We start from the raw sequence: 13,767 nt of genomic DNA, 5'->3' as shown, positions 1-13,767 counted from the left end.
TTTTCTAGTTATTTTCCAAGCCTGGATCTCCAATCTCCCATTGATTTTGGGAGCCTGGTATTCTTTGGATGAATCATCTTTACCTAAATAGCCAGTCAATTTTTGTTGCTTAAAACTGAAAATGCTGTCTGAGACATCAGGTAAAAGCTTTCTCCATTTAGGACATATGTTTACATGTAGATTAGCAAAAAAAAAAAAAAAAAAAAAATTGTATTCTTGTTTTGTGGTTAATAGGCATTATTGTTCTCTAAGAATTATTTTGAGATTCATTTTTCTGAAAATTATAGGAATGTATAAGTAAAACTGTGTGATGGGTTTCTCCATTTTGAATGAATAGTTTTTGTTGACATTCTATAATCTACATTCATTTTTAGAAAATCTAGCACCTGGTTCTAAGTTAGGGAGTAAATCTCATCTAATATTAAACCTAATGGTGGCCTTTTGTGTATTGGGGGAAGAGGTGAGGTAATGAGCACATTTTCACAGGTTTCTCACCTATGAAACTTCATCTCTCTCTAGCCTTTGTACATCATCCGTCTATTCAAGTTGTATTTACTGTTTACATAGTTTCCATGATTCCTGATTTTTCCAACATTATCATTCAAAGATATGGGTTTTTTTTTAATTTATAAAAGTTCTTCTGATACTTACTTATGGGCTTATATTTTTCTAATGTTGACGTGTTTCCACGATTCACCATGGAAATATTAATACTATTCTGACGATTAAAAACATGAAAATATATCCAAAGCAAATGACATTGTGGTTGAAATGCACAGCTGTGAATACATCTGCTCGACTAAATTTAGAGAAACGATTAGGTTCTTTTCCCTTAAGGCATTGCTTTGTTATCGCGCATCCATCAGACATATCAACATGGCTAGTACATTTTCAAAAACTTTTTCAAGTCTGTCCTGAAGTGAAATTCTCATATAAAATGATTTATAGTCAAGTTCAAAGGTAAGTATTAGATCTCTTCCTTTGACAGATATTTGGAAAGAAAAGAAACTATTAGGAAATGTTTTTGGAGGAGAAGAAAATCTATTTCCAGTGTCTACAGTAATACATCCTCTGGAAAACGAGGACGTTGGGTTTCTTGTTTCGTAAGTGTTGAGTTTGGCATTTCATTCTCACAGAGGGGCGTCCCTTCTTCCTTAGGGATTTTAGATAGGTGCAGGTTCTCAGGGGCACGACATACACATCGAATAAATTCAGCATTTCAGGGTAAAAGCCGATATTAGAGAAAAATTGCATTTATTAGGTCGTAGCTTTTTGTTTTTTTAAAGAAACTAAGAATGCAAAAGTCGAATGATCAATAAAAATAGTCTGTGTCCCTGGGGTGCCCAGGGGCTGGCTCTCGGGGGCAATAGCATTCAAATGAAGATGCGCAGTATGTCTGACGCGCGAAGAGATCTGACTCCTGAGCACAGGCACCGTGAGCTCATCTAATAGGAGAATCTGCAGCTGGACGTTGAATTTTTCCATATACTAGAATTAATAGAATATTTATCACAACTGGGATTAATGTGCAGGCACAAGATATTTTAGTCAATCTGAAAAAACCCCAAATCCTTCCAAACTGAAGAGAGAGATACGCACACAGACACAGAGAGAGAGAGCACAAGCGGGGGGAAGGCAGAGGCAGAGGGAGAAGCAGGCTCTCTGCTAAGCAAGGACCCCGGGACCATGACCTGAACCAAAGTCAGACACTTAACTGACTGAGCCACCCAGGCACCCCGGAGTTCTACATTTTCATCTGTAAGTAAAAGCTAGGTGTAATGGATGAGATTAATTTAATGCACGGATACCTGTTTCTAATACTACCAAGTTTTGACAGTGTCACATATTTACTGTATGTTGTCCTTTATCTCTTCATTTATTTAGTTGTTCTGCCCCTCAACTAGATTGAAAGCCTTGGAGGACAGGAGACTGCATCTTATACATCTTTTTATCTCCAAGTTTTAGATTCATGCCTTGCACATAGCAGGTCCTCAATAAATGTTCGATGCCAGTGGCAGGTTGCTGTATGATAGACAATTTGAATTCCCTAAGGCAAGTGCATCCTACTTTTTTTAATCAAAGATATCTTCTAAGGGGATGGGGCAGCGAATACTCTGACGTACTATGTGCAACCAGGTACAGGCTAAGTACTGTGACAAAGGCACTCAAAATGCCTTAAAAGAAAAGGCTAGTTCTCTCTTGCAACAGTTTTGGAGGGTTTGTGGCCCTTTTTGAGATGTCATCTGGGGACCCAGGCTGGCATCATCTTGAGTGTGGGGCTTCCATATCTAGATCCGAGATTCATCCATGTTATTGGGTTTATTAGTAGTCCATTCCTTTTTAGAGCTGAATAATATTCCTTTGTATGAATACATTCTGGTTCTATCAATGCTATTTGACAACTCTAAAAATAGAGAGGCTCTAACAACTAGAAGATATGTTTTTGCTTGCCTGGATGAGATAAACAGGACTATTTTAGCTTTCATTCCATTTTATTTAACAAACTTTAAGTGAGTGCTTCTAGAGGCCATATATTATGCTAGTTATGAGAATAAAAAGCTATGTAAATCTCTGGCTTTTCCCCCAATTTACAGATTCCCCTGAATGAGAAAAAGTTGTGTTGTCCCAATTGGATGGAAAGCATATGATTTTAAACAGCCAGCTTAAGTACTCGCTCCAATGCTGTCAAAATTTGGAGCATCAAAGGATCCAGATGCCAGTAAATAATCCTACAGATCTCTTGTAAGGAATCTCCAGGCCATTTTCCATCTCAAAGCTTTGCTCCAGGTTACAGGCTCGTAGCCTTACAAAACATACCAGTCTGAGAGTCAGGTCCCTCAGGTTCTGGTTCTGCTACTGGATTGCTATGCAGCCTTGCACAACACAGAGAACATGCACTTCCTGCAAAGCAAGACACAAGATCCTAAAGAGCCCTCTGAGCAAGGGACTCGAATACCCCAAGTGAAGCTGGACCCCACAAACCAAGGGGACTGGCTGGACTCCTCACCCAGCGTCTAGGGATGTCCTTCCTGACGCCAAACCCATTTATTTTAGGGTGAAATTGGACCTCTGGTTTTAGTGTGGTCAAAGGGACTTCCCTCCTTGGTGTGAATCTAGAAGTCAAAAGGCAAAATAGTTTTCATTTTAAAAGCCTTGAAATTTTCTTACTGAGATGTTCTTGTTCAAGTGATACTAGAGGAACCTCGGTTGGTAGAATGGACCAAGGGGTGAAGCTTTGGGAGCACTGGGCCTCTCCGGGGGTGGGGATGGGGGTGGGGGTGCGGGGTGAGGGGAGTGGTCAGAGGCCATCCAGCCTTTGGGGGACACCGGAAAGGTAAGTCACCGCGCCTCGCTCCCTGGAGAACTACATTTCCCTAAAGGCCGTGCGGCACACAGCAAGTTGAGGAGGAATGACCTGCTCAGACCCAGCCCATTTACTTCCATCGTGCCTAAGACACACCACCCTGATTGGAGGGCTCTGTCGCTATGCATCCTGGGACTTGTAGTACAGCGTGTTCATGCTCCAAGCTCCTTTGTGATTCGCGGTGCCGACTCTGCGCTCCAGGCGCGCCCTCGCGAGGCGGATCCAAATCGCGTGCGCTTGCGCCGCGCTCTTAGGGCCGACCGGCGCCCCCCGCGGGGCGGGGCCGTAGTTTCCGCGCCCACACCGCCTTCCTGCCCCGCCCTTCGCCGTACCCGGCCCGCCCCTCCTTCCTGGAGCCATAGTTGAAGCGGCGGCGAGGCAGCGGTGGCAGCCCGGCGGGGGCCGGCGAGTGGCCCGCGCGCCACACGCACCAACCCAGACAGTATGTAGTGATTAGCACAGGGCAGGCGCCTCCTGCCCCGCCGGCGGGTCCCGGGTTCCCCGCAGCGGGATGTTCTCTTGAAGGAGCCACGGAGATGTGAAGAAGTCCCCCCAGAAGGTGCTGGACCCCAAGAAGGACGTGCTGACGCGCTTGAAGCACCTGCGGGCGCCGCTGGGTGAGGAGCGCTCTGGGGCGCCCGGCTCGGGGGCACCTGCCCGGACGTGGGCAGACGAGGGTCGGGCCTGGGATGCGGACGGTATGGGGGTGGGGTGCTGTGGGGGTGGCGTGAGACCCTACTTTCCCGGCCCAGCATTGTTCCCCGACAGTGGGCACTCTGGCCCTGGGGCTTTGCCCTGTCGCCCAGAGTGTAAACTTACCCCGGATTCACACCGGGTCACCTCGAGGCCGGCCAAGCCTTGACTCTCCCCTCCCCACCAAACCTGCACTCCAGGTGCTCCTGGGCCACACACGCACACACACACACTGAACTGTCACCTCCCCTCTCGTTTTTTAACTTTAATTTTTGACTCTGACGCCCTAAGTGACTGAGTCTCCAAGTGTTCCCACAACAGACTTAATTGAACTGTCATCTCTTTTGTGGGCCCCCTGTCCTTAAATTTTATTTTTACTTTTGAGTCGGAGTTTTCAAATACACTGAGCCTCGGAGCGTTCCCAGGATAAATTTAATTTAGCTGTCATCTCTCTTCCTATGCTCCTCTTTTTATTTTTATTTTTATTTTGGGTCTGGCTGCTTGGGTTTCTTCGTGTCCTTGGTGTGACGTGGGCTCCTCCTGTCGGAGGAAGGGGTGGCTTTCCTGGGTTCAAGGAGGCGGCTGCTTCTTTATTGCCAGGATGGCAGTGATAGTTATTTGCCTTCTTTCGTTTTTATGGACTGCTGGGTGGAGGTTCTGTGGAGCCCAGGGGGGACCGCTGTTGACCTGAGATGAAGCTCATCCTTGTGGCTGTGAAGTGTCCACAAGGCTTCCTGTCACCTGCTGCATGTGATCTCTGCCTTGCTGGGCTGTGTTTTGTTTTCTATTTTCTTCCCTACTTAGCCTTAACTTTTGTGAAGGACCAAACACCTGTGCTGTCTGTAGTGTTTTGAGGGGCTGAGAAAAGGACACCTTGTTTCTTCTAGATGTCTTTTTTATTCTTAAAATGAGGAAAAAGCATCTGATTTAGGACACGTAGTCTTAATGTGTCTGTCACTTGAAGAAATATGACATAAAAGAATTCATTTTATATGTGAGAATTTTAAATAAAGATCTTGCTCATGAGATTGAAAGTTGCCAATTATTTCTATTTGTACCCTGCGAAGTACCTCTGAGGAAACACACACACACACACACACACACACACACACACACACACACACACGGTTTTGCCAAGTTATTCACAGTCTCGGATTCCTTGAGATTTACACTATCTTGTTCAGTTTGGAATGAAATGTAAATTAATTACTTACTGTTAAGAGGGATTAGTTTTAGTTTTCAAGACTTTTGAAAGTGAAGTGTGGTGTCCTTGGTAAACTGCAGCGTCTCCTCCCTGTAGTAAAATCTCATGCACACACAGGTTGCGTTGTGCAAGAGTTCTTAGTAGTGACTGATTAACACCTACTGCAGAGACATTTTTGATAGAGGAAAGTTGAACAGTATTTTAAAGCATTTGATGCTCTGGGACTTTTTCTGTGCTAGAGAATTCAAACTTTTGTCTTCGGTCTGCAGGATTAAGTTCGCTCCATTTTGTAAAGGCAGAATCAATTAAACCTAGATCAGTTTGGCTTCTTAGAGATGCACAGTACATTGTTACCATTCTGCGAAAGTAGTTCGTTTTCAAGGCTCTGTAATTGTGGTTTCACTTTAAGGTGCAGTATCTTATTTTGAGGAACTTTCTTTTTTAATTTCATTGAGCTCATTATGACTTCAGTTTTGTACCATAGAGAGGTTCTTTGATATTAGGTTGTTTTTTGTGGATGCATTTGTTTGTGGAATGACCCAGTGTACTTTATTTTTGCAATCTTTATCCGTAGGGACTACGTTTTTGTCAATGTGTCTGAAGAATTCTAGTCATGTCTAACGTAAACTAACGCTAACAACTGTGGTGTAAAGACTTTAAACAGTTCGTTAAGGTCCTAGTTCCTGACATGTAATATACACTATTTATTTGCTACTTAAAAGTCTATGTAGAAAAAATGGCCTCCTGATCTGAAAGACAGGAATTAGCCAAGATCAAGAAAACTATTTGAAGGAAATGAATGGACATTATTGTTGTATTTTTATTTGCATATTTATGTAATACTCTTGCTTTTCACCTGTTTCGTCTTCAAGCGATAATAAAGATGTTCTTTTTTACATACAAAGATGATACCATTGATCTGGATTTGCAGCCTGTGGCTGCATCACTTTGGCTGGTTACTTAGCCTGTCTTTGAACCTCGGTTTCTTTACACTGTCAAATGGGTATGGTAATGTCTACCTTGTAAAGGTTATTCCAAGTATAATGTATAAACTACTTCAGCTTTCAGCAGGCATGTAAAGTTTCCTCTGCCATTGCTTGCATCGCATCATTAATAGGATAGGACAAATTTTGATAGGTACTTTCCCACACCACCCTTTATATTTTGATAATTGCTATGAATTTGTTCTCTCTTTATAGAAATTAGTCTGTGTTTAAGACAATCGGCTGAGAGATACACATTCATGGTAATGGCTCCAGTTAGAACTTGCTTAGCTACTTTAATCTGGCTACATATTGTAGATTAGCCTGAAATTATTAACTTTATTTGACAAGGAGGGAGACTGAGGCACAGACAGACCTTACATGGGGCCAAGCTACGGACTAAATGGCCTATATGTATTGTGTTAATTACAGGTAGAACAAAGAGCTATTAGGTCCCCTGACTTCCATTTCTCCCTGCATAGTTGAAATCATCAATGGAAGAGTAAATGAGTAAATAAAACAAACCAGAAACCAAAAAAAATTCTGTGCATTGCTATCTTGCTCCAGCAAAGATTACATGCTTAATTAAAAGTTGGGTACCCACTACAAATCCCCATATAGAAATGGTATTGATGTAGCAAGAAGAATTGATGTAATAGTAAGCATATAGTATGGTATGTAATTAGATAGTGGCTTATATGTTGGACTCCATTATAGGGTTTCAAGGGGTCAAAAAAGATCATTAAGAATGGCACAAACAGAAGGGCGTCTTGAAGGAGTTTTACTCGTGCTGGTCCCTGAAGGATGGCTAGACTACTGAGCCACATGTGTAACTTACAATTTTTTAGTAGCCCCATTTAAAAAAGTAAAAAGAAACAGGTGAAATTAATTTTAATACATTTTATTTAATCCTGCAGATCTAATCTGTATCATATTAACAGGTAATCAATACAGGATATTAATATATTTTACGTTCTGTTTTTCATGCCAAGTCTTTGAAATCCAGTGTGTTTTGTACACTTATAGCACGTCTCATTTCAAACTAGCTGCTTTTTAAGAGCTCAGTATCTGTATGTGGCTAGTGGCTGCACACTGGACAGAGCAAAGTTAGAATTTGGGAGGGGCAGCAGGAAGACAGTTCAGGCAAGGGGAGATGGGAGCTGGTAGTGGAAATACACGTGGCAACGATGTAGAAAGGTGAGGAACACCAGGCTGCTCCTCCTCCAGTCCAGTGAGGGAGTCACAAGGTGATGTTGGTCATGAGATCCAGTGCGAGAATTCTTGCCCCGAGGGTGTTCACAGTGTCAGATGCGTGACTAGAGTGCTATGTAGGCCAGGGGTAGGGGCAGGAGAATGAGTTGGACTGGGGGATCTTGGTGGGGGGAGAGGAGTGGTGGCCGGACGGGCAGAAGCTGAGGCAGTTTGGGGGCCAGATCAGAAAAGGTCTCGTTTGTCCGAGTTGGAAGCTTGTATCTTACCTTGCAGGTGAGAGGGCCCGCTTGAAGAACTCTTAGTAGGTCAAATGATAAGATTTGAGAGCTGCCTGCCTGTTAGCAAGGCCAGGAAATTGGATTGGGGGGTGACGGGACAGGTGACACTGCTGGCAGCAAGGGAAGAGACAAATGACGAAGGTCTGAACTAAGATGCTCCATGAATGGAGGGGGGGTGCGATTTCAAAGGACCAATGCAGCAGGAGATAGTGGTTGCCTAAGTGAAATAATGAAAGAGGTTTGTAGAAGCCAGGCGAGGAGTGATCAGTCTGAAGCAGAAGAGATCTGGGATAAGAGGCCATAGTCCAGGCAAATCAAGTGACATCGGGCTTGGGCCAAATATTTGGAGACACAGAAGAGAGAACAGTTTCTCACAAATACTCTCTCTATATTGACAGAGTAAAATGGAACATTTTGGTATATTTCCTTTAAAGCATCTGCTGCTTTAGGTAGGGACAAGTTCAATTACAATTTTAAATGTTGCCATTTAAACTTATTTTATTATTAGCATGTTCTTCTCATTTTTATTAACTGCAAACATTTGTCGAAATTGTGTACCGTAAGTTAGCTTACCCTTTCCTGGATTGTTAAATTGTTTCCTTCCTTTCTCTCTTTCTTTTGTACTTTTTTCTCTGATATGAATAATACCACTCAAAACATCTTGGGAAGCAGCTTTTTCTATATTTTGTGTTATTTCCTTAGGACAGAGTCCAAAGAAGTCAAATGGCTGGGTTTGAACGTGTTTCTGACTTGATTCACTGTGCTCTTTCCTAAGTGTTGCTCCCAATGAGCCTGCCAGCAGCAAGGATTGAGACGACCATTTCCACTGTAGTCCGAGTGGCAATAAACACATTCGTGTAATTTGATAATTGGCGGTAGGCATTTTGGAGAACGGGAGTGTCAGGGAGAGGGCCAGAGGAGTTAGGAGGAGATCCTGGCTAATGATAGGGGAAGGTGAATTTGGTGTTCGGGGTGTTGAGTTTGAGAAAAGGGCAAGATCTAAGTGGACACGTCTAGGAGGTTGTTGGACATGGGGTGTGGAACTTAATAAAAGGATAGAAAGCTGTGGTATGGTTGTTTATTGTCATCATGGTTCCATCAAATCTTCCCACAACCTCTGATGCAGGTCGTGTTCCTACCCTCAACCTGTAGATGAGAAACTGAGGCCCAGCGAGCATAACTACTTGTCTGTGAGCACCCAGTCGGGAAGTGGCAGAGCTGGGATTCCTGATTATAAAGCCCATGTTATGCCTCTGCTAGTTATCTGACTCAAAAGTATATTTATATATCAGAAAATATATTTACCCACCACAGTGAATGTTAATATGTAAACAAAAGCCCTAGAGTTTTTGCATGTCTCCCAAAAATGTTGCTTTGACTTGTGCTGCTCTCTTCCTGGTCTGTTTTACTAGATTCTTCTAGGGAGACTTGAAGCTATATTCGATTTCAGCATGGCAGAAGATAAAAAGACTCCTTTTGTGTTTTGCTGTTCATTGGCCTCTCTGTGCCCTTGGTGGGCCTAGCAGGCGGTAAAAATATTTGCATGGACGTTAGTGCCAAAGGACCTTGTACAACCAGAGCAGAGCCCGAGGTGTCATTTCAGGCTCCTCAGCCAGTCTTATTTTGTGTCTCTCATTCAGCCTTGTTTGAAGCAAAGTCATTTTGCCATAAGGCTCCCTTTGCTAATTTTTCATCCATTACTGACGTTTTATACCTGTAGCTTCTAAGATGTAAGATGGACTTTGGACACAGATATGTGTATCACACATACACCAATCCCTGCCTCGAGGGCTCGGGGATGTCTGGAGTTCTGAAGAGAGAAGGGTGAACCTAGGATAAAAGTCCAGTCGAGCTCAGATGTTTTGTTTGGGACAACTGAAAATGCTTGACTTGCTCCTTTTATTCTGGGAAAACAGCTAATTGATCGGCCCAGAATATTTTGATGTAAACTTTTGTAATTTGTATTTTTATTTTGTTTGTAAGTGCTTTACTTGCAGTTGGGCGTAAATACTTTTACTGGCTGTTTAGAGTATTGATCTTTCTATAGATAAAACTGTAGAGAATTGTTTATTTAAAAAACGGACTCTCAAAATAGCAAATTGATTCAATTTAAGTTTTTAAATTATGCTTTAAAGGAGGAATATGTTATTGTACTGTAAAATTAATAATCTATAAATGTGGTAGACAACTATGCTGTCTTTGGATTTTAAAAAGTTTCAGTTCCACAGACATTTTTTTCAAGAGTGTATGAGTGAGTGCATGTGTGTGTCTGTCTGTCTGTTTGCTCAGGAGGGCTGTGTGTTCAGAGATGAATAAGGCAGAAGCCCGGGACCTCTGGTTTAATAGGAGAGGTAGACACAGAAGCAACTACATTTCCCATGAAGGTGTTAGTGCCTCGGTGGAGCGGGTGAAACCGTAGAGGTGGCCACACGCACGGTGCAGAGGAGGCACAGCAGAGAGGCCTCTTGGAGAGTCGCCAGTGCTTCTTCCTGAGGGAGATGAGGTCCGAGGTGGGTTTCGAATGACGAATACGGGGTTTTCCCACTTGACAAGTCGGGGACGAAGGGACTGCAGAGAGAGGAACTTGTGTGAAGGTCATGGTGTGGCCACCATGGAGTTACGTGTACAATGACTTTTATCCTGTGGTGTGTGTAGATGTTGGGAACCGGGAAGATGTAGGTAGAGAATAGGAGCCAAATCTGATGTGTCCCCTTGGTGAGTGGCCCGAGAGTGTCAGACTCCCTGATTTTGAAACATGGGTCCCGGGAAAGTGAGAGCTTCCTTCCTTTTGGATTGCAAACCCTGAGGGTGTAGCACGGGCTGCCAGCGTTCATCTTTCCCCAGAGTAGAGGGAACCCACCACAAATCGAATTCATAATCAGAGGGAAGTGGGGCAGAGAGATGGAGGGTGAGACGAGCGCACTGGACCTGTGTGAGCTGAGAGGTTCCCCATGTCTGTGCCATCTCCACCCCTGAGCGTCTCGGTCGCAGGTGCCAGTAACACCCTGTTTTTGCTTTAGTTAGCTTGAGTCCTATTTCTGGGTCATGGGATGGAAAGAATACAGATTAATATGCCTGAAAGAGAGGGGAGAAATCCCAGATCAAGGATGGGTGGGTGGGTGCATACGTGTGGATATGCTTTTCATATTTTTTAAGAGCTGAGCAAATTTCCGTGTATATATACGTAGAAGAAGGAACTAATAAAAGAGCAAAATTGAAGAAACAGTGCAGAGAAAGGGAATACAAATGGAGAAAGGTGGGGTCTTCAGTGGGATCAAGAGTGTGGGACGGGAGATCAGGCTTGACAAGAGGGACACTGCTTCCGCTAAGGCCACTTGGAGGAGTTAAGAATGGGGTCCTAGATGTGGAGGGAGTTCTCACACCATGGCTTGTGTTTTCTCTGCGAAGGTAAGAGGTAGAGTCAACCAACTGCTGAGCCAGTTTTCTTGCTGGTGAGGTGATAGGAACTGAGGATGTCTTGTTCCCTCTCCTGTGCCATGCATCCCCTCATAAATGCATTTAACTTATGCATTCAATACTGGGCCAGAAGCCGGGGAATGTATATATATAAAACGAGGACAGTTCAGGTAGTGCACATATTGTCTGGCCTTCTGCACAGTGACCATGTGTCCCAGAGTGCAGCAGGTGGGCCCAGGGAAGTGCTGTGTTCTCAGTGGTCTTCTTCCTTTCGCGTCTCTCAACTATGGGACCGTCTGTCCTACTGGGTGTGGCTCTAGTGGTTAGGGGTAATTTTGATCTTCTCCATTTTTGCCGTGAATGCGGTTTAACCTCACGTAAGATGTGCTTTTGCAAAATGTTTTCTAATATTCTCATTGGATCAATATGCTGCCTTAAGCTACCAGTTCAGAAAGGACTTACCTTTTGGATTCTTAGTTAGGCTTTGTTTCTGACTTAGTTCTGAATGCCCATTTCAAGTTTTTAACTGTGATTTTTACAAAAGAGATATTTCATAACCATTTTTATGTCTTTTATATTTTTTTAGAAACTGAAACCACATCTGAGAGATATTTTAAAAGTAGTTGTAATTTTTAACAGTAAATACGTAATTTCGCTATTGCAACCATGGTTTAGCTTAAAAGATAAGGAGCCCTTTGATGTTGTCTTGTGTTTGATTTTAAGTGATGGTACATATTCACTGAACTTCAACCATGGTTTGAAGGACACATAGGTACTAGTGACATTGCCTGTGCCCAAGCGTGGGAGCCGTGAGAATGTGCCACTCAGGTCTCTGCTGTGGGGATCATGACTGACTAATAGCTCCGGCTGCTGCCCTCTGGATTCACCAGCAAAGTTTAGCCAAAGCTAGGCTTCTCTCGGGTTACTTGCAGTTACTGAGCAAGCAGGAGTACTAATGTGGTCCACTCATGCAAGAGCCACATGCCTCTGAAGGGTGACTTTGGCTTGAGGACTCCGCATGGGTGTGGTCAAGACCTTCTCAGGACTGAGTTGGAGTCTGAGACTCTTCCTCCCCAACCCTCCTTCCATCCCCCTCTCCTTCGCAGGGGGTCAGACCTGCACTGTGGTTGAATCCTCTCCCGGCCTTCTCAGGTCTCTCCCCTTTCCCTTCACAGGCAGTTCCCCCAGTCAGTCTCCTACATGTGTAATCCTGTCTTGGTGTCTACTTCTCCGGGAGCCCAAAGTGACACACCGTCCCTTTCCCAGAAGGTGTTGCCCATCCTACCATCTAAAACCCTTCCGGGAGACAGCACGAGCACACTCCATCTTCCACATAAACTCGATCTATCCCTCCGCCCTGAAGTGCTATTTCCTCAGAATTCCCACAGCATTTGGAACTTTGCGTTTGGCGTTGATGGCCTTTGGCTTTGTGTCTGCAGGATATCACCTACTAGTTGATAAATACACTGAGAACATGAAGAGCTTCTTGTTCATCTTGATTCCTTTTGGTAACATACTTCCTTATTTGTCATCGTAGTAATTAGCATTTAATCAGCACTCTCCAGGTGCCAAACACTGCCAGAAATACTTTTACATGGATTAACTCATGTAATCCTCCCAAATGGGATCGGTAATATTATTATCCTCATTTTACAGATGAGACACAGAGAGGATAAGAATCTTGTTCAAGGTTATGCAGCTGGTAAGTGACAGAGTCAGGACTTGAACCCAGGCAGCTGGCTCCAGAGTTCCCTTGTTCATTTAGCAGTTATTTTTTATCCGGACAGAATATGTGCCAGGGGCTATACACAGTGTTGGGGATGCCAGAACTTGCAATCCAAGTCTAGAATAAATAACTATTAAAAAAGCAAACAAACCCAAAATGTGATTTCCAAATAGACGGATGTAAGTCTGTGGGGGAGTAACAGCCACCTGATGTTTTGAAAATTTTCTAAAAGCTTTCCTGCACCAAAGATTGTTTTCACAAGCCAGATGTTCCCGTCATTAAAGTAGTGATTTGAGACCGAGAATTAAGGCCTCTTGAAGGAGCCCCCTAACCTTCTCCCTTGTGTACGTGCACTCATTATCAGACCCACCCTCTGATCCCAAGGGGAACAGCTGTGAGAAAGGACTATTTGTGTGGACAAAAGGGAGAAGAGGTTGGGAAAAGAGGTCTGGGGAGAGGGGCAGCCGGACCAGAGGGCTGTGGGTAAGGATAGCCTTGGGTGAGGCTTCTTTTATGGAAACAAAATTGCAGAGACACTATTGTAAAAATTTAAATATACAGAAACCGAAACTGAGTCACTGTCCCCCCAAAAGGACTGGTTATAAGTAGTAAAAATTCTTTCAATGAGATCTTTGATAGTGTTTTTAAGACAGCATGGAAGAGAGGGGAACAGATGACCTATGTTGCTTCGTTACAACTTTTTAAAGGGATTAACGTGTTTTATTTATGTCTGGTCATATTTCTGGAACAAACAGTGTAGACCTCTATTTTCCATGGACTTCATATCTGATAAGATAAGGATGTGTTTGGGTTAGTTCGGCTGATGTAGTAGAACTTATGCTGAACTTCGGGTAGAAGTAAAATATCACCTCGTGTGTGTGTGTGTGTGT

The 13,767-nt window shown here is 43.6% G+C and overlaps 2 long non-coding RNA genes across 6 annotated transcripts in view; both read left to right on the top strand.

Annotated features, from left to right (window-relative positions):
* LOC125282093 (uncharacterized) overlaps window positions 1-13,767 on the top strand; it is a 99,500-nt gene that overhangs the window by 41,990 nt on the left and 43,743 nt on the right. The gene's annotated exons all lie outside the window — the stretch shown is intronic.
* LOC130543897 (uncharacterized) lies at window positions 3,296-13,300 on the top strand. The gene is made up of 2 exons (XR_008959653.1): window positions 3,296-3,981; window positions 8,861-13,300. It is a non-coding gene; the product is annotated as an uncharacterized LOC130543897 (long non-coding RNA).

The sequence above is a fragment of the Ursus arctos genome, unplaced genomic scaffold (assembly GCF_023065955.2).
Source record: "Ursus arctos isolate Adak ecotype North America unplaced genomic scaffold, UrsArc2.0 scaffold_16, whole genome shotgun sequence".
Taxonomy (NCBI): Eukaryota; Metazoa; Chordata; class Mammalia; order Carnivora; family Ursidae; genus Ursus; species Ursus arctos.
This window is presented reverse-complemented; position numbering and strand designations above follow the sequence as displayed.